This window comes from Lactuca sativa, chromosome 8, assembly GCF_002870075.4.
Source record: "Lactuca sativa cultivar Salinas chromosome 8, Lsat_Salinas_v11, whole genome shotgun sequence".
Lineage (NCBI taxonomy): Eukaryota > Viridiplantae > Streptophyta > Magnoliopsida > Asterales > Asteraceae > Lactuca > Lactuca sativa.
The window spans coordinates 206360228-206381811 of NC_056630.2; positions in this window are offsets into that span (position 1 = coordinate 206360228).

Sequence of the window (21584 nt, forward strand, 5' to 3'; positions counted from 1 at the left end):
ATCCTTTATATGGTTGGTATTTAATCTTTCTATAACTTGTAAGAAGATCCTTCGTGGGTATAAAATGTTTATGTTATTTCAAAATTTTGAAGTCCTCCGTTTGCCATATTTTTTTAGTTTTTGAAACTATTTTTGAACTAAAACCCAACATTTAGTATCAGAGCCACCTTGCAGGTTTGGTTAGATATTTGATTTTTAGAAATCTTAGTTTTTGGAGAATATGAATAACTTGTTTTTGTATAAAAAATAAGTTTATAAATATTTTCTATGACAACTTTATAATTGTTATTTTTTTATGTGACAAAAGTTGTATGCATATTTTGTCATTTAAAGTTGTCTTAGAAAAACAAAGATTGTTTTATATGTATGTTGATGTATATATTGTACATAAACTAGCTAATGATCATTATGATTGTTGTGTTGTTGTGTTTGTTGTTTTTGTTATAAAAATGGTTGTAATAATTTATTTATTCATATGGTATGTAATAATTAAATAGATTAGTTTTCTTGGTTATTTTTGTAAAGTAATAGATTAGTTTTTAGAACTAAGTTATTTGTACAAATATATAACAAGAAATGAAGTTGGAGTCTTTTTTAAAGACAAAATGGAAAATTTCGAGTTCAACATGTGCTGGGCAGAAAGAAGACACTCTATGAAAAGTGTTATGAATGCTACACATGTGTTGTACATGTGATGAACAGAAAGATGACACTTTCTGAAAAGTGTCATGACAGATGAATTTTTCCCTTTAAAGAAGCCTTTCATATCTTCTACAAGCAATGAGTGTTTACTCAAGTGGGAGCTTCTACAACAATATTACAAGAAGATTTTTGGTCCCCTTAAATGTCCCTTTAGGAATCGATTTGACATCTTTTGTGTTGGCTCACAAAAATGACATTAGTTGGTTATGTTTATGCACATATCTTTTTTATGCATGTTTGTGTTGTTTATTTTATGCAATTATTATGTATGGTTGATAAATTAGTTTTTCACATGCTAAAATAATTTTAGACAAAATAAACATAACATGGAGTTTGGTTTTAAAAATTGGACATAAGATGTAACAACTTTCTATTTTAAAATAAAAACCGGTTTTATAAAATCGTTAATAACTGCAAATTTTGAAATACTCCATTATAAGTTTTAAAATGGTGATTTTTGTAACTTATACAAACTCCAAATATATAAGTAATAAAATGAAGTTTTATTAAAATATAAAAGGCTCAAATGCACTCAAACTTAATACCGGTTATGAAAATTGAATTGCGTCGAATTATATAAAAACTAAATTTTTATATAGAACCTTTAAAAGTAGTTTTTCTTTTGAAAAATTGATACGGTGGTTTGTTATATGCATGTAATAAACATGATATCGTATGTTTTTAAACTAGAATTATAAAACATATAAAGACCCTTGTTTTTTTACGAACCTCATGTCTATTCAATCCTTTTGAAGAACACTCACACACCTCTTGTACGCACTAGTAGAAAAAATGATACCTAACCGCTTAGTGTTATATTTTGATGGCCGGGGTGTTTTTGCGATTTCTATAACCAAGTTATAGACCAATTACACAATTTTTTTAAATTCAACGATTTGATCGGAAATCTTTTGTAATAAATGATACCTAAGCAAGAGAATTTTGAGACATAGATGTGATCAAACATGTCTAATTAAATTTGTTATTAGCGATCCCATAAAACCTAGGAGTTATATAGCAAAATATAATTGATAATCGATATCCACCGGGTTGAATTCAAATGGATAGGATAAATGATACCTAACCATTTTTTTTTGAAACTTGGATCCTAGATTTTGATAATTAATATTTTTGGAAACTTAAAGGGTACTAATTATTGAAGATTACATATTGAAAATATTAAATGAATTTTGTTAAAATTTTGTAGTTAAATAATCCATTCTCATTATCATGAATTGTCATTTTCAAATGCACTCAAAGTTAATACCGGTTATTAAAATTGATTTGCGTCAAATTATATAAAAACTAGATTTTTTTAAAGAACCTATAAAAGTGATTTTTCTTTTAACAATTGATACCATGGTTTTTTATATGCATGTAATAAACATGATATCGTATGTTTTTAAACTAGAATTATAAAACATATATAGACCCTATTTTCTTTTTACAAGCCTCAAATCTATGAAATCATTTTCAAGAACACTTACACGTCTCTTGTATGCACTAGTGGAATAAATGATACCTAACTGCTTAGTGTTATCTTTTGATGGCCGGGGTGTTTTTGCGATTTCTATAACAAAGTTATAGGTCGATTACATAAGTTTTTCAGATTGGATAATTTGATCGGAAATATTTTTTGATAAAGGATACCTAAGCAAGAGAGTTCCGAGACATAGATGGGATCAAACATGTCTAATTAAATTTGTTATTAGCGATCCCATAAAATTTAGGAATTATATAGCAAGATATAATTGATAATCGATATACACCGGGTTGAATTAAAATGGATGGGATAAAAAAATACCTAACCTTTTACTTGTTTTGAAACTTGGATCCTAGACTTTGATAATTAATATTTTTGGAAACTCAAAAAGTATTTTAGAAGAACTAAGAGAATGTATACGAGACGATTAGTTTAGAAAGGATCTTTATGGAAAGAGCTATACAAGATGTTAATTCCTAAACATATATAAATAATTATGAATTATAGAATAAAGGGTAGGTTTTGTTGGAATGAGGTCCAAGCAAAACATAATGACACAATCTACTACAAAATAAGTATACAGTACTTTAGAAGTTGAATTCAAATATGATCGGATGAATGATATCATTGAAAAACTATGTTGATTTCTGTCATTCAAGGATCACATAGAAATCTTTGTGACTTTGAGAGTATACTTAATCAAGCTAAGAGACTCTATTTCACAAAAGAATACCAATCATATTCTCCAAGATATTTAACTATAATTAGAGTAAAGTTAAGTATGGAGATGATAGTGTTCACATAATTCACACAAATAAAATTTTGTCAGATCCATTGATAAAGTCATTCTTTTGAGCTAAGTATGAATGGTCACACTTCAGCTACAAGACTTTATTATTCTAGAAGTGGGTTTTTGATTTGGATTTAATATTTGGATATTGGAACATTACAACAACTATTAGATAACGTCATGATACATTGGGATATAGTCATCACATTAATACTTGTTGTGTTATATATTATCATGTTTAATCCATGAATAATGTTATTATTCTAAAAGTTCATAGTCGATTATAATTGTGGGAGCAATTATGAAGTAAGACTAACATGAATTGGATTGGTTGACTCTTACTAGATGAAAGTAGGCAAGTGGTTCTAACCAAGTTTTATAGATACTTGTCAGAGAACTAGTATTGAACTGACCCGCATCAAGATCATTTCATGGATCACTATCATGAATGATACTTGATTAAAAGGTACTATCTTTGTATCCTTAACACCTGAGATACATAGTGGGACTTAAGTGTAGGGAGTACTATGCTTTGATATGGTCAAATGTTGTTCCTTAACCGGGTAGTTATTAAATCCATTTTCAGGTATGGTGTGAACTATGAAAGAGGCTTATGTAGTCAAGATAGGATTTGTTCTTCTTATGTGTTGAGAGTTAGACATCTAAGGCGCCTTACCAAAAGTTGAACAACTAACGAGATTGATCGTGATCCATATCTCATGTTCAACATGATGACAGTAGCAAAGAGATAACTGATAAACTTACATTATACACCAATTGTAGCTTTGAGCTTTTTGGGAATTGGGTGTTGATAGAATGGCACAAAGTCGTATGTTGTTGGAGGCAGTAAAATGTTGCTTGACATTCACCACTGTCTATATCAGTCTAATATGAGTCTTGCGCAAGTGGGAGATTAAAAGGTCTAGTATGCTCAAGAGTCATATTGAAGTGATATTGCTAATTAACATATGATACTAATGGGTCACACTAACAACAACTTGATATAATTGATTATTTATTAGAAATCGATTTTAATAAATATTCAATAAAACTCTTATAATTAAACTGGAAATTATTTATTTCATGGAAGTAATAATTTTCATTAGCAAGTAATATAACATATTATTTCGTAATGTATGAATTAATAAGTCATGTAAAACTTTTTGGACTAGGTAAGCTTTTTGTCTTTTAGCAAAAGACAAAGTTTATGTCTTATTAACTTTGAGTTTATAAAAGGGAAATCTTCGGAAAAGTCTTAATATTTCACCCTAATTTACAAAAAAGTCTCAAACTAAAATTGGTTTATGAAAAAATCCCAATTACCGGGAAAAATGACGATTTGACCCCTTTTTCCGGTTTACCGGTTTCAATACTTACCCAGTTTCATTAAAGTCCCATTATTTTACCATAATTTTCAATAAAGTCCCATTATATTACCATAATTTGGGAATTATTCATAAATTATGGTAAAAAAATGGGACTTTATTAAAATCTGGTAAGTAATGAAACTGGTAAATCGGAGAAATAGGGTAAAATCGTCATTTTTACCGGTAATTGGGACTTTTTCGTAAACAAATTTTAGTTTGAGACATTTTCGTAAATTAGGGTAAAATATTGGGACTTTTCTGGAGATTTTTCTTTATAAAATATAAACTATTTCTTCTCCTTTCTCTCATTATGGCCGAAATAAGTGAGTCAAAAGGAGGGATGGTTTCTTCTTAGTTTAATCAAAAGTAATAAGATGCAAGGGGAACAAGATGGTTTAGTGTCATAAGTGCTTAATGGGATAAGGACTCTTAGACACTAATTCTACTTTAAGACCACCTTTAGAGACTTTCATTTGGAGTTGCATTTGGTGTACCAAAACCGTAACCTCCTTAAAGGAGGTTACTATCTCTCTCTCTCTCTCTCTCTCTTGTTCATCTTTTGTTGAAGTTACTTGCATCTTCATGCCTCTTTGAGTTCATATTGGTTATAAACTTAAAGCTTAAGGGTTTAAGAGTTTATAGACTAGCATCTACATCAATTTGAGTCATTATTGGTGTCTTAAAGGTTCCACATTCTTCATCAACTTCCAAGCCTCCCAAAAGGATCCAAAGAACAACAAAGGTTGTTATTTCTTCATCTTTTCTATGGTTGGAATTTAATCTTTCTATAACTTGCAAAAAGATCCTTGGCAGGTATAAAATATTTATGTTATTTTAAAAAATTGATGTTTTTCGTTTGCCATATTTTATAGTTTTTGAAACTATATTTGAACTAAAACCCAACACAAATTGGTCTTTTCACTTGTACCATCTTTTTTAATGAGGGAAATCATTATGCTACTATCTTCTTCACGTCACTTTACAAACCCAATCCTTTCCTAAGATACATTGACTTTATCTTCATCAAACCATTCTCATCCAAGACAGGAAATTAGGGTTTAGGATTTACGCATCATTAAAGGACACTGGTTCTCTTAATATGGTGTTTATGTGAAAAAAATGCACGCTTGAAGGACTTGTAATCGAGATTCGGTTTGATTTTTCAAAAAAAAAATCAGTTTTTGTTTTCCTTGAATGTGTTCATGAAGACAAATCATCTTCTTTACCTTGTCTTAGAGAGGGATATGACAGCTATTTCACACTGAAGATATACTATGGTGGTATCTTCAAAAAGTCACCTAGAAGGAAATACATCGATGATACTATATCATATGTAGATGATGTTGACATTGATTTATTTTCAGTCCATGAACTCGTTGACATGGTTTGAGAATTAGAGTACAAAGGTGAACAGGCCCTTTACTACCATTTATGTATCCGTGGATTTCCATTAGACTACGACTTATTGCCTTTAAGTAATGACCAAGACATACTTAAATTGGTTTAGTATGTCCCAAAACATAGGATTTTAAAGATGTGTATTGAAAATGGTCAGACTTGGGTACCAACTTATTTTAAGTCTCCTTCCAATGTTATGATTGAGGAATTGGAACCTGAGAGTGTGTCACCAGAACTTAATAAAAAAACATGTAGAAGAGAAGTTTGATCATGTAGTAGAAAACTTGATTTAAACCACCATGATAACTATGTTGTTGACCAATCACAGGTCATAGATGTGGATGAAAGTCATAATCATTCAAAGATTATTGTCCCATATGTAATGTCACAAGTAAGCCAACAAAGTAATGTCATCAATGTGAATGAAGGAGTTACCATGGGCCACATAGAAAAAGTATGTAAGGGTAATTTAGACAATCATGTTTTTGAGCCTCAAGAACCATATGAAATTTACCATGTCGATTGCAACTTCCAAAATGTAGACGAACTAATTTGTGAAAATGTTGGTGGAGACCAAAGTGTAAGACTTGATGAATTTGAAGCATTTATAGAAGATTATTCATATTATGTTTTGTTTGATGTTGAGTACAATGTACCAAATGTTGAATACACTCAAGTAGGAATGGAAATTCTAGAGGACTTGTTCATTGATGATAGTGGAGATGCTTTCAATAGTCAGAGTGGAGATGGTTCTGATTATAGTGGATATGATTCTGATGATAGTGACTATAATGTACATGAGTCTAACTTGCAATTTGATGTGGATGTAGACATGAGTGATTTCCATAGTGTTGCGGATGTAGATAAACATGTAATTTAAAACAAGAAAACTAAAACTGGAGGGAATGAAATAGTTCATGAAGAGTTGGAAGTTATTCATAGTGATGATTATCAGTTTGTAGGATTTCGTGAATATGAAAGGAAAATAATGCTCAAGGAGATGAGTAGGTCAACTATATGCTCACATGGGGAGATCCATTTAAACTTTATAGGGTGGGTCAGAGTTTCAAAACAAAGAAAGAAGTTGTGGATTACATGCATTCACATGCTGTAAAAAGAAGGAGGTCGCTATACTTAGCAAAAAAAATGATAAAATCAGGATAAGGGTGAAATATGGAGGTGTTGTGGGCCAGTCTACTGAAACAGTTGAATTTTGGTGGCCCATCAACTAGAAGTAAGGTAAAGTGCAAGGGAAAATTGTGACTAATAAAAAAGGAAAATGTTCTTGGGCAGTCTAAATCTCGAGGCCTAATGAAAATCAGGATTGGTTGGTGAAAACAATACAAGATGCCCAAAAATGTTTACAGACGAGATTAGTTAAAGCTTGCACTTCCAAATATTTAGAAAACTTAATTGTTCAAAAACTTTAGAGTAACCCTAGAATTCTAATCAAAGATTTACACGAGGAGTTGTGTAAGAAACTAGAGCTTGGTATGGCAACTCAAAGGGTTTCTAGGGCATAGAAAATGGTTAAACGTGTCATCAGTGGAGACTAACAACTACAATATGTGTATCTAAGGGATTATGCTTTGGAACTGCAAAACTCTAATCCTAGTACAAGTGTTGTAACATCCCAAAAAAATTCACGAATTTAAAACTTTTCAAAACAACCCTTTTTCTAATAGTACAAACCATTATTTTCAAAACATTATTTAAAATTAGAGTCTCCCATGATCAAATCAGTTGAAAACCAAGGATATATACGGTCACACCTTCGCCTTGCTACGAACCACTAAAGTACCTGAAACTATAAACCAAAACTATAAGCACGAAGTTTATTGAGTTCCCCCAAAATACCACCACACAAACATATAACATATACCAACAAACAATATGCATATAGAGCCTTCAACCCGACTAGACCGCCTCGCAGGCCTACAGACTATCTGGACCGCTCACAGAACCTTAAACATGACTGGACCACCTCAACGGGCCTTCATCCTATCTGGACCGTTCTTCTAGGCCTTCGGCCTGACTGGTCTGCCTCACGGGCCTTCAGTATATCCGGGCCGCCCTAGGTATCTTGGCCTTTAGTCTACACTGGTTCGTCTCAACCCAACCACACATAACATGTCGATATATACATAAAAAATAAACATATATAAACCCAGTAAACCATAACAACATATTGATATAAACATTACCAGGTTTGTTGACTGACAGCACAAAGCAGCATAGACTTAACCCACACACACTACAATGACATATACACAACTAAGCATATAACCAGTCAATACACAAGCAGGCATATCTTATAGATCACTAAGCATAGCATCCTATATACCAGGATACAGATCTAAAATATCACTACAGCATACCAACATGTAATAAACCAGAATAACAATCCAATGGGCCAACCTTGGTGCCTTCGACCCAAAAGTACAGTAAGGAAAACTCACTGCAATCCGCTGATAATCATATAACTGCTCGGACCACCAAACTAGATAACCTTGCACCAACTAACAATAAATACAATCTTAATCAATAATTAACCCGATAACCCAAAATACCCTTAGCTCAAACTTGGTCAACGCTGGCAAATTCAAAGTCAATGGTCAATGTCTAAAATTCAATATTTCCTCCCAGTGGAGTACGCCCTGCATACCAAGAGAGTACACACAATGTACCCTGATGTTGACCAATAGCGGGGCTCTGACCACGTACGTGCAGCGTACCACCAAGTACACCCAGTGTACTCAGACTGGCCCTAAAACTCCATTAAGAGCTTATTCCATTAAGTTCTTACATCCAAAACTCATATCCAAGCCAAAAATGATGTCCTAAGTCATAATGTCTCCAAATTTATGATTTTGCATGGCTATAAAGTGCTTAAAGTCCAAAACCATAAGTCTTAACATAATAAGACATCACAACTCTTGTGTGGAAGGGATAGAAGGGCCAAGATCACAATTTTATAGTTCATAATAGCTTTATAATGGATAAAGTTTCCAACTTTATCCATTAGAATGGTCCCAACAAACAAGATCTAGTCTTTAAGTCTCAAAGGGACCCAAAAATTCATATTTTTCAACTTAATTCATTAAGTATAAGTCTCCAACTTTCAGATCTAAATCAAAATGATGTTTAGATGGATAAAGTTTCTAACTTTATCCATAACAAGGTCACAAACTCTCAAGATCTAAATTTTATGTACTAAAATGACCAAAAGCTCATAACATCAAAAACTAGTTAGACCTAACAAATGCATCATCAAGATTCAAACTTTATACCTCTAGAATATAGCTCAAGGTGAACAAAGTCTAGATCTACAAGCTCCAATGCAACCAACGGTTCTCCTAAAAGTTCCTTCTTCTCCAAGGTGCACCATTCATACTCCAAAGCACTCAAAAACACCTTCTTTTCGCACACAAGGCTCAACTAGGGTTAGGTGGAAGGGGTATCGGAGGGGTGGAGGCTGAGAGTTGGAATGGGATTGGGGGAGTTAAGGAGCTTTAAATAGGGCCCAAACCACGAAAATAAGGTTTGGGCACCGAATGCGTACGCCCAACGTACTTCCGGTACACCGAGCGTACTCAGGGTGCCTCAGTAAGCACAATGTAATCCCCTCTACATGCCCAACGTACTCAACATAACCCAAAACTACCCAAACTTCAAACAAGCATAACTTCTTTGTTTTGACTCCAATTTTGACTTTCTTTATATCCACGAAAAAGGTAATGAGAATATCTAAACTTTTATCAACTCGTCCTTTCCTTAAAACTTCTAAACAAAAATTAAAATTCATAAAAGACCAAACTGACACTTACCGAAATATCCCTTGATGCCACAACACAGACCAAACTCCCAGATCATCCAAATTACATTACCCACACCCAAATAAGTATCTTTTCCTCAAAAGCCCTAAGCATGATGATACTCAGACTTCGGGTCACCACCCCTACATATGAAACAATTTGGACCAGGGTGTTACAACTCTCCCCCGCTTAAATTAGATTTTGTCCTCGAAATCACTCCATACCACCCTCCTGAGAACCAAGGTTCCGAACAAAACCTTCTAGTGCTGAACAAATCATTGAAACCATAATTGTCGATCCAAAACATTACTTTTATAATTATGAAGCCATATAACTTGCCTAACCGCCGTACAGGTAGAACCATTCTGAAACACAGTCACAAAGGGTCTCCTACTACCATCAAAACTGAAACATCATTTTTGACCCTAAACCTTCCAACTGATAAACGACATACATATTCCTAAATCCATAACTTTCTGAGATACAAATTTTGAACTTATACACTAAGATTCACGATGCAAATCTCAGCCAAGAGCCAACTCAGTACATAACCCATAACCTGAGATCCAAGGATTTACACTTGCGTTTCACCCAAACTCTTCTGATTCAAAACAACCATTCCCTAAACCGGGATAAAAAATCCCCAAACCACCATTGAGACTGCCAGTCTCACACCAGGACTAACCACTAGGTTCCTGAGAGTCCAACAGATAAGGCTATTCTACCATATACACCACTTTACGCCACAACCTGGCCACATAATCATCCTACTAAAACTATAATCCAATTCCTTGACCTAACCGGTCTCTACCATGTCTCATCTACATTTCCATAATCATATGGGCCTTACCCATGGGTCTCACCCAGCGAGAGCTACACAGGACCAACCCGTCTCAGATCCCAATGGTCCTATTCCCATAACAGAGACATGCTCTCCGACCTCACTGTCCACCTTGCCCAAGGTACGAGTTGATCCTCCTTTATACTCACGACAACCCTAATGATGATCTGCCTAATATGGTAATTGCTATGTAATACATGTGAAATGTACTAGTTTTAATCCTAACTAACTTAAAAAAAACAAACACATGGTAGGCAGTGTACCTATCGATTAGTAGTTTAGTGAAGGTAAGTAGGGTATCGAACACAAGGAACAGTAAGCAATTAAAATTACTACTAATATTATCTAATTTAAACAATGAATTAAAGAGGGGTTTTTTCTCTAGTTTTACAAACCTAGAAACTTAAGCAATTACTTAAACACTTAGCAAGAACAATTAACGACCAAAAATTGGAACAAAAGACGACTAGATTCAATAATATTAAAGAGACTTCCGTTTAGATTCAATTCACTTATTCTTATGGTTGATTTCGTGGCAAGTGCAATGGATTAATATATCATCAATTACCGATTTCTAATGTGATTAGGTTCATGTTCACTATTACTAATCCTTTAGCAAACAAATAAATCAAACAATCATCAAGTGATTAAACTATAGAGTTTACTAGTGTTCAATTCAAATCAAGCAAGACTTGTAATAGTAGTTAATTAAATTGGGTGGTTCAATTAACTTATATATGGTTGGTCGTCATATATAGCTCACACATTAACTTACTTATTTTCTAGTTAACCCTAGGTTATGTTCACAACATTAGGCTTATAATCTTGTTTTCACAAAATCATAAGAGGTTAGCAATCAAGAAAGATGTTCATGTAATCTCAATAACTCATTAATCAACAAAAAATAATTGTCTTTAACACATAAGGTTCTTTTAAAAAACTTAACATGATAAATAATCAAATCAGTATAATCCAAAGCCACTAAAGCAAACCATAGTCATAAGATCCTCGAATCTAAACGAAAGTAGGGTGTTTAGCCCATGAATTTAGCAGAAACAATCATAAAAACGAAATTCATCAATGCAAACATAACGTAAACATAGGAATTAAGTAAGTTACTAATGATTTTCGCCTTAGATCTCCTGAATTCAAAGCTTCTACTCGAATTCTAAAATCCACAGCTCCTAGGGATGTCTCTGGCCTCCAAAGTCGCTAGAAACTCCAAACATTCGTTAGGGTTTCGAAGAGAAACGATCCTTAAATGGATTCTAAAAATTGGTTCAACACGTCGTGTTTATGGACTCAACACACCTTGTTGATCATTAAAAATACGTGTATGGAAAGGCACTATTTTGTCGGTATTTTCCATATCAACACATCGTGTTTAAGGAGAAATCGTCATGTTCTTCTTCAATTTCATCTCCTTTCTTCAAAATCCAAGATCCAAGCTTCCAATTGCCAATTCCGCTTCCTTTTCCTTCTGAGCATGTCTTTTGTTGCTAAAATGAAATTTTAAACTAATTAAGTATCTTTTGTTCAATATTTGAGACAAAAACAACATAAAGTATTAAGATAATGCATGAATTATATGATTAAATATACCCATATCAATATACCCCACACTTAACTTTTGCTTGCCCCCAAACAAAACTGAATTTTAGCACATTCATACCACATAAGACAATCCAAATTGAACCCAACCATTATGTCAAGAACGCAATGCATGCATTTGTGTCTAAGTTTTCCTAAGGACCCCATAACCCTAAATACTCACAATCTTTACAAACACTTGCCCACTTTTCCCGAACAATGCTCATTTTATGCATCCCTCCGAATCCATCAACGAAAAACTTTCTTAACCTCAAGGTATATTTTGTTAAACCCCCAAGCATACATATGGGAAAATAACCTACAAAATAAAATTATAAATAAAATAAAATTACAACTTTTTCTTTGAATCTTTGATACTTTGTAGCTCTTCTTCATGTCTTCATACTTGTAGATTCTTTCAAACATTTCAGCACTCTTTTTTTTTCAAACGCACTTTTTTTCAATCAAATATAAAAAACCTACAAAAATATATGCTTATGCAAGGGGTTTTAACTTCAACATTTGTTGATTAAAGGCATTAGTCTTAGTGCGCAATGACTACTTAAGCTTTCGTGGATACATTTCAAGTACATGATGCTAACCATGTTGTGTCCCTCAAACTAAGCAAGGTTATGTGTTTTTCCATGATTTCACTAGAATAAAGGAGGCCACAAATGCACTATACGTATATTGGCTCATGTAGGGTTTCAAAGCACTCCATGGATGATGGCAATGGGCCCCTTTGATGAATTCTAGGTTAAAAGCCCAAGACTTGTCTTTTCCCTATAAATAGTCATGTATTATTCATAATTAGGGTTAAGAGTGTGAGGCAAAATGTAGCCGCCACGTGAGGTTTCTTATGTAGTGTTAGATTCTTTAGTCTATGCTTTAAGTGTAATTTATTCCTCATATTTCAATAAATCGAGTGATCATTCGACATAATCTTCATTATTTGTGTTTGTTCTTATTTTCCGCATCTTGTTCATCAAATCACAATTAGGGTTTCAATCCCAACAAGTGGTATCAGAGCGGGTCTTTGAAGATCGATTGATTTTTGAAGTATCGGTTCTTGATTTGATGATTTTCTGCACAAGTTATTGAAGATTATTGGTATTTTGGCATTTTGGAATCAAAGTTCTGTTCAAGCTAATGTTCATGGGATTCATGATGTTTGCTACTGTTCATATGGGTATAATTTCAATCCAATTCGCATTTTATTCATATGTCGATTGTCAGTGTATTGCTTCGTAGATCAATTTCTATTGATTTGGCCCAAAGTTTCGGTTCATTACTGTACACGATTTGTTATCTTAAGCCCTAATTTATTTTTTTCTAAAACACCGTGTGCGTCACTTGCTTTGTATATCATTCATTCGGTTCATCTGTTCAATCACTTGCTTTGACTGAAGATATTTGTACTCTTGATAAGTTACTGTTCTTCAAGCATTATCGTTATTATTCATATGATTCAATTTAAAGCCTAAATCACTTTTTGTGTAATCGATTCAAGCTCCTTCTGAATCGCGATTCTCATGATGCCGATCTTTCATCAGATTCATTCTTCATTTAATTGATTTTTGTATTTCAATCGAAACACTTTCATCTTCAAAATCATTTAGCAATTCGTGGATTTATCCAGACTTGTCATTCAACTGAGATTATCGATTTCATCGTAAGTATGAATTAATTTCAAATAGTCGATGAATTTGTTGATGTTATTTGTATATCACAAATTTCTTATGAATCGGTGATATGAGAAACTGATTTCTATCGATTATCAATTATCATTCCTAAGTGGTTCGTATTTGTTGAATTTGGTGATCTTGGTATGAAGAATTTAAATCTGAAAGATCTTTGAGTTTGTATTTCGGAGTGCAAATAGAGTATCGATCTGAACGATGATGAAAGGAATGAACTTAGGGAAGTGAATATTGCATCGAAATTGAGGGGATAAGAGACCAAAATCAGGACTCAGTTCTCGTGAGTCAAATTGAAAAGTCAAAATTGGCTTGAACGGATTCCTTGTGAACGTCTAACATGCGAATGATTAGGGCTTGACAACCTGCGGACAAATCGAATCTCACTAGGATGAACAATGGTCAATAATGAAAAGTCAAAATTGACTGTGAATTCGGTCGAGCTTTCCTTGAATCTCATTGTGCTAGAAACAAAAAAAAAAAAAAAAACAAAAAAAAAAAAACAAACCTGTTATTTCTATTCGCTTCAGGTGAATAATTCACGCTCTTGGAACAAACTTAGATTCGGTCGCATCAGGGTGCTCGAAGCGAATGATTGATCGGCATTGTTGTTTGGATTCAGAGTTCGTGTTTTCATTACCTGTTGTGAGGATTCGTTCGTTCATCAGGGCGTAAATGGGTAAATGAGGAAGATGACTTCAAGTTACATATTTGGTCCCTGTATCTTCAGCAACATGAAAGCTTTGGTGCAATTTTCTAATCTATTTCAATCTAATGGGGAAAATGATGCAGAATTACTATTTAGCCCACTGACTTTCGGCAAATGACAGTTTCTGCCCAATATTCAGAATTGTTTGCAAATTTAAGGGCTGATGAATAAATTTGGATTTTTAATGCATATATTTTTTCGTGAACAGAAAAATAAAGATTCCATCAAGTCTTGGCGGTTCGGAAAGTCGTTTTTCGTGATAACGTCAAATTTTCACGATTTTTTCAGATTTTATACTTCATCGTTAATATCATTTTGTCACGGGGGAGCTTAGTAAATTTTTATCCATTCAAGATCATTCTCATGACCATTTGAAGGCTTTATAATCATGTTCTTGATTATAAATCGGGGGAGAATTTGGTATGGCCATTCGAAATTAGATGTGTGACTTTTCAAAGTTGAAGATTTTTGATAAAGCTTGTGGTAGAATTATGAAGGTAGCTTTTACAGCAGAAGTTCTTCATCGAGCTCTGATAAAGCTTTTACAGAGAAGTATCCTTTACAGCGGAAGTTTTTCATCGAGCTCTGCTAAGGACTTGTTATATCTCCGACTTCTTGTATTTTCTCGATCAAGTGGCGTTACGAATCTTAAAGTTTGAGTTGTTACATGATATTTTTTGATGGCTTATATCATTAGCTTATTTGAAGATCGTTGTGACTTGGAGGGGGAGCTCTTTAAAGACAAGAAGTGATTCAGTTTCTTTGTTCTGAAATGGGTTTTTATGGCGGGTTTGGTTTTCATGAAGATTCTTTGGGATTACATTCGAAAATGAAGTTTAAAGACATTACTTCAGTGCTTGATTTATATATCCTAGAGCCCGTGTTTGAAGACTATTGAAGAATCAAGATTCGTGGATTGCTTCATATATTCCTCGTTGCAGATCTTTTTATTTACTGGATGCTTGTTTTGGAAGTTAAAACATTGTCATCCATTTCATACTTTGAGGGGGAGATTGTAGGGTTTCAAAGCACTCCATGGATGATGGCAATGGGCCCCTTTGATGAATTCTAGGTTTAAAGCCCAAGACTTGTCTTTTCCCTATAAATAGTCATGTATTATTCATAATTAGGGTTAAGAGTGTGAGGCAAAATGTAGCCGCCACGTGAGGTTTCTTATGTAGTGTTAGATTCTTTAGTCTATGCTTTAAGTGTAATTTATTCCTCATATTTCAATAAATCGAGTGATCATTCGACATAATCTTCATTATTTGTGTTTGTTCTTATTTTCCGCATCTTGTTCATCAAATCACAATTAGGGTTTCAATCCCAACAGCTCAACTAAACATTTAGGTCCTCAAAGAATCATCAAACATAATACTACCATGGAATCCTAATTGCTTTTACCATAATTTTCTGAATTAACCTAGCAATTTTTTTTATGTTCAAAATTTTCAAAATTATACCTAGATTCTAATGTAACTAATGTAACCAACCCCTACGCCACACTTATTTTATGTAGTGTCTCCATTTCATGTTATGCATAATAAAATAACAAGTAAAAAGGGAGAAAAGCAATAGACTCCCCTGGGATAGTAGTGGCGAGGTTGATAATTCTTTTTTTTAGCTCCTTCTTCAGTTGACTTTCGTATGGGAACAACTCATCCATGCCTTGGGTGTCATACGTCCTGTGTGGTTGACATCTCGTAATGTACTGGAAAACACTTCTTGGAACACTTCGAAATGGACTTCATAAATGTGAATAATGCCCGCCTTGAATAGGATCAAATAACTGACTCGAGAAAATTGACTGAAATAGCAACACACCGAGTTGGTGAGGGTAACACGTCGTGTTGAATTTCTAATCTGACGAGAATCACGTTTTTCTTCTGGAGCACATTGTGTTGTGGTATGACCATGCCATGTTTAATGCTAAGTACGTGAAATTTTTACTCCTTCTTCTCTAACAACGATTCTTTTATTCACAAAGGGTATTAATGAAATACACCTTCTGTGTCTTCTATAACGTGATCCTTTTCTTGCAATTATAATCACCACACTCAAAATTTGCTCTCAAAATCTTCTAATCTCTCGTTAATGACTCGACCCCTCACTTATTCCTCTCATGTGTTAAATACTCGTTCTATTCTCAACCTAACTTCTGCAAAGATCAAAAACAAAAACTACATAATAAAAGGAAAAAAAACATTAAATTTAAATTCCTACATTACCCTACTATAAGTTTTAAAACAACCAAACCAGCCAAACAAATAAAATAATACAAACAAAAAGAAAATTATATTAAACACTTCAAACACAAACAAAGGAAAATGATAATTAATCTTCGTCTTCTCCTCCCGCTCTACTCCTGCCTGCTCCACCTTGCCTTTCCCGCCATAACTCTTCTCAACTCGGGATGTACGGATATGTTGGATGAGTATTGGGCCTATGTATATTCATTTGTTACATCATAAATTCCAAAGTCATGCTTGTATGATTCACACCACGTGCCAAATTGTCTTGAAGCTCCCTCATAGACAAATTGTATGGGTCCATGGGCATTTCGTCCTCCACGAGAGTGAACAGCGGCTCTTCACGAACTTCCACGGGTCGAGGCCTAAATCTCCTCCCTGGTTGCTCCGGAACCACCAATTTATCATCATTGGGGAGAGGAAAATTTCCCACTTCATTGTCCTCCACAATCCTCGCCCGTTTGTAGAGAAGATGATTAAAAGGACATGTGTGCATCATAGTTAAAAAGCTGCCAACCCTTCTCTCAAATCATCTATAAGACCCCGCTAATTTAGTTACCAACATACCACCACAAATAGGCGACCCCTTTCTATCTTTCGCCCCTCTTTCCACTAAAAACTTCGCTAAACAATATGGTATGTTGCAAAAGACACCCGGTGTGAGAACACTCCATAAGAAAAACAAAAGAAGTTTTGGAACCTTATCATCATCCTTTCTCATGTTGATTGTGCTTGCAATGATCCGGTGGATGAGTTGGTGGATTGGTGACCAGATGTCACCCTCTTGGGCCACTGAAGGTATGTGAACTACATTAGCAATCGTGGTCCACCAGTTTATCCCATTAACACCCTTTGAGAATTTTGTATGACAATGCTCCAAAAATGTACCAAATGCTTCATTCATGGCTTTCGACCAGTTGTAGATGTGATATCCCCAAAATAACGACCATAAAAGACCGGTTTAATTTATGCTTTTAAAATAATTTTAGAGTAATCCTTTGATTAAAAGAGTTGTGGAATTTGTTCGCAAATTGAAATATGATAAAATAAGATTTACCAAAGCATTTCTAAAAGAAATGTATTTTCATTATATAACAAAACTCGGGATGTCATGTTCCGATACAGACGAAAAGCATAAACATTACAATACAGACCTTACAACATTTATTTACAACAACATGTCTATAATCCAAAATATCCTGATAGATCATCCAACTTATGCTCTGGTGTCACTACCTGTAATACAAAGAAAACTGAGTGGGTCAGGCTTGGGAGCCTAGTGAGCATATAGGGTTTTCAACCCACAATAAATAATTAATTTAATTTCATCTATCAATAATAACCCAATTACCCATTCCCGTTATTCTCACTTTACGTCCCTTAACACCTTTCACAAGGGACCTAGTCTAAGAATATTCATCGGGGTGACAACACATGCTTCGGGGGTTTCCCAGCAATATATGTCAAATAAGGCAACCATGAAGGGGACCGAGTATACAATTGAACGCTAAGTTCACAAACACCTACAGGTTGCGAGCCTGCTAGCATTCCACAGGACTGTCTACAAAAGTCCGTGGTCGTCATATATACTCCGCTAGATGACTGAATCAGAAACAACAACGACGAGATGTCTCATCATTTTTATCACACATCAACTTATTTCATCTACCCATGTTATACCCAACATATTTGTAGATTATATATATATATATATATATATATATATATATATATATATATATATATATATATATATATATATATATATATACATACATTTTAAATCATTATAAACATGTATAGAACATTCATTCAACATCATCTCACTTAAGCAAACAACATATCTATACATAGCACGTATTTTCGTTGAGAATACTTTGAATCTATGTGATAGAAGAAAGGAATATATACTCACTTCAAATAAACAACAATATATAAACACATATCACGTATTTCATAGCAAATACTTCGTATTTATACTTGGACAACACTTCAGCTCTTCAAGTAAAAATTCTTCGATGAGTCCAGTATATCTTCACACACCGGAACTTTTCGTGGGCAGAGCTTTGGCTAGAAAACTCTTTTCTTCTCGGGATCTTCGGGGCTTCGGGACTGGCTTCGGGTGTCGGGATTGATACTGGGGCTTCGAGGGTATAACTTGCACGTAAAACAAGGTAATACAGGTGAGAGGAAAGAAATTGAGTAACAAAACTTGGCTGGCCTCACTTTCTATTTATAGAAGGCTGCAATCCCATGCTCACGTTGTGAGCCACTAATGCTCACATCGTGAGTTCGATAGGTCACTGCGTTCGTCATGGCCACTTGCCCTTGAAGACGTCCATCACCTTCTCATGTCGTGAGCACTGTGCTCACGTCGTGAGCTCTGACACAACCTTGGGGTTCGTGCCCCGAACTTCAAAAATTCATATGTTTCACATACGAGCTCCGTTTTCGATGTTCCTTGTATGCACGCGTAGGAAAGATTATGCTCTACAACTCACGTTACGACTCCGTCAGCAAATTTTGACTTTATTTTTATTTTATTATTTTTAGTAGGCCGGGACAGGAAAACTCCGTTAGAAATCCATAACTTCTTCATTCGATGTTCGTTTTCATCTGTCTTTTCACCGTTGCACTACTATCAACGAGATCTTCGATTCTCGTTTAGATTGTTTTGGCTAGAAATCAATCGATCTCAAAATCAAACTTCGGGCTGCATACTGTTAAGCTAAAACTTACAAAAATCATAACTTCCTCATACGAAGTCAGATTTGGATGTTCTTTTTATGCACACTCTCGGTTTAATGAAATCTACAACATTCGTTTAGATCACTAAGGCTAAATATCTATCTATCATAAATTCACATTTTACATCATTCAGCGTTGTGCCAGTTCTGTCGCGAAACTTTGACAGGTCATAACTCCTTCGTTATAACTCGGATTTCGGCATTCTATATATCTCCGGAATCATTGTTTCAACCACTACGACATTATCCTTAGATATCGGCTTTAGCTAATATTTATTTTTGATGCTCATTTTTATTCTTAAGTCATTAAATAATAATAATTAAACAATTAAACACATAATTCACATAATTCCTCTTTATTACTGCAAAATGAGTTACAAAGGTTAACCTAGACTATTACATCAACATTAATTCCTAGCCTAGAAACACGGGCGTTACAATTCTCTCCCCCTTAGGATGATTCCGTCCCCAGAATCACACATCAACAAACAAATGCGGATAGCGACTCAACATGTCACTCTCCGTTTCCCAGGTGAGATTCAGCCCATTCGTATGTTTCCAACGGACAAGCACTAATTCGACCATCTTGCGTCGCAATTTCTTAGTATTTTGGTCAACAATTGCCTCTGGTTCTTCAATTAACCTCTTGCTTTCATCCAATCTTAACTCAGAAATTGGAATTATGTCGGGAACTTCTCCCATGAATTTCCTTTGATAACACACATGGAAGGTGTTATGAATACCACTCAGTTCTTCTGGTAGTTCTAGCTTGTAAGCTTGGTTCCCAATCCTATGAAGAACTTTAAACGGTCTAATAAACCTCGGACTCAACTTTCTCCTTTTACCAAACCTTATAAGTCCCTTCCACGATGAGACTTTAAGCGAAACCGAATCTCCAACTTTAAAAGTCATCGGTCTTTGCTTCTTGTCAGCATAGCTCTTTTGACGATCCTGAGCGGCTAACATTCTTTCCCTGATTATTTTCAGCTTTTCAGTAGTTTGATGGACTATCTCCGGTACCATAAACTACTTTTCCCTAGCCTCAAGCCAACAAGACGGCGTACGACACTTTTGTCCGTACACAGCTTGATAAGGTGCCATCTTTATGCTCGAGTGGAAACTATTATCGTAAGAAAATTCTACCAAAGGTAAATGTTCATCCCAGTTACCTAGGAATTCCAGGGTACATGCTCTCAGCATATCTTCAAGTGTTTGTATCGTTCTTTCGCTCTGATCATCAGTCTGTGGATGGTAAGTTGTACTTAAACACAACTTGATACCCATTTCCTCTTGTAGACTTTTACAAAACCTTGAGGTGAAACGACTGTCACGATCTGACACAATCGTTAATGGAACACCAAGAAGCCTCAAAATTTCCTTCACATAAGAATTCCCAAGCTTATCCATAGAATATTTCTCATTGGCTGCTACGAAATGCGCACTCTTAAATCGATCAACGACCACCAAATCATGTCATGACCATTCTTTGTTCTGGGCAGTTTAGTGACAAAATCCACGACAATATCTTCCCATTTACCCATGGGTACATGTAAAGGTTCTAAACTACCATATGGTTTCTGATGTTGTGCCTTAACCCTTGCACAAGTCACACACTCGACCACATACTTTGCGACACCAAGCTTCAGCGTCGCCCACTAGTAGTAGGGTTTCAGGTCCCTATACATTTTTGTGCTGCCGGGATGAATCAAGTACATGGTTCTGTGAGCTTCTTCCATCAAAAGATATCTAACTCCTCCCGTCTTAGGTATCCAAATCCAATCTTGGAACACTTTTAGTCCATGACTGTTTATACCGAACACTAACGTTTTGCCCAAACGTTCCTCCATTCGGTCATTCTTCTCTGAAGCTTCCTCTTAAGCTTTCTTTATACTTTCCACAATTGTCGAGACAACTTCAATTTTCAATGCTCTTGGCCTTTTTCTTTCAAGATTGACTTTCCGACTGAGAGCATCAGCGGCAACATTAGCTCTACCATGGTGGTAAAGTATCTCACAGTCGTATTCCTAAAGTAACTCTAGCTAACGTCGTTGCCTCATATTCAATTCCTTCTGACTAAAGAGATATTGGAGACTCTGATGATCAGCGAAAAGCTTGCACTTCATGCCATAGAGGTAATTCCTCCATATTTTTAGAGAGAAAACTACCGCCGCCAACTCCAAATCATGAGTGGGGTAG